This window comes from Limulus polyphemus, unplaced genomic scaffold (genome assembly GCF_000517525.1).
Source record: "Limulus polyphemus unplaced genomic scaffold, Limulus_polyphemus-2.1.2 Scaffold2835, whole genome shotgun sequence".
Taxonomy (NCBI): Eukaryota; Metazoa; Arthropoda; class Merostomata; order Xiphosura; family Limulidae; genus Limulus; species Limulus polyphemus.
In genome coordinates, this window is record NW_013668445.1 from 114,051 (window position 1) to 114,990 (window position 940).

The 940-nt window shown below is 38.9% G+C and overlaps 1 protein-coding gene across 1 annotated transcript in view; it reads right to left on the reverse strand.

Annotated features, from left to right (window-relative positions):
* Window positions 1-940, reverse strand: part of LOC106468021 (arginine kinase-like) — a 5,871-nt gene that overhangs the window by 2,897 nt on the left and 2,034 nt on the right. The gene's annotated exons all lie outside the window — the stretch shown is intronic.

The following is a 940-nucleotide window of genomic DNA, read 5'->3' on the forward strand; positions in this document are numbered from 1 at the left end:
ACCAACGAATAGTGGGATTGACCGTCACATTATAACGCCCCCACGACTGAAAGGGCGAGCATGTTTGATGGGACTGGGATTCGAACCCGCGACCCTCTGATTGCGAGTCGAGCGCTCTAACCACCTGGCCATGCCGGGCTTGTATATTATTGAATAAAACGTTATGTAACATAAGATACACAAATTATACACATAAAATGTAATAATAGACTGAATTAAAGTAAAAATTGTTGTTTATTAGTGAAAAGCTACACGGTGGACTATCTGCACTCCGTACATCACGGGTATCAAATCCAGGATTTTGTCGTTGTAAATCTGTAAACTTATCGCTGACCCACTGGTGGACAAAGTAACGTTAATGATACCAAGAAAAAATTAATTCTTTATAAACTTGCGCATAGCGAGATATACGACGAAGGTTCAGGGTTATATGTTAAAGTTTGCAAAAAATAAAAAAATAAAATTATTTGGGAGCCAATAGATTCTCTACATATAAAATGGTTAACTCACAGTAACTAGGCGGTTGTACACCATTTTGAGATCTCCAACTTAAATGGTTAACTCACAGTAACTAGGCGGTTGTACACCGTTTTGAGATCTCCAACTTAAATGGTTAACTCACAGTAACTAGGCGGTTGTACACCGTTTTGAGATCTCCAAGTTAAATGGTTAACTCACAGTAACTAGGCGGTTGTACACCGTTTTGAGATCTCCAAGTTAAATGGTTAACTCACAGTAACTAGGCGGTTGTACACCGTTTTGAGATCTCCAAGTTAAATCGTTAACTCACACTAACTATGCGGCTGTACACCGTTTTGAGATCTCCAAATTAAATGGTTAACTCACACTAACTATGCGGCTGTACACAGTTTTGAGATCTCCAAATTAAATGGTTAACTCACACTAACTATGCGGCTGTACACAGTTTTGAGATCTCCAA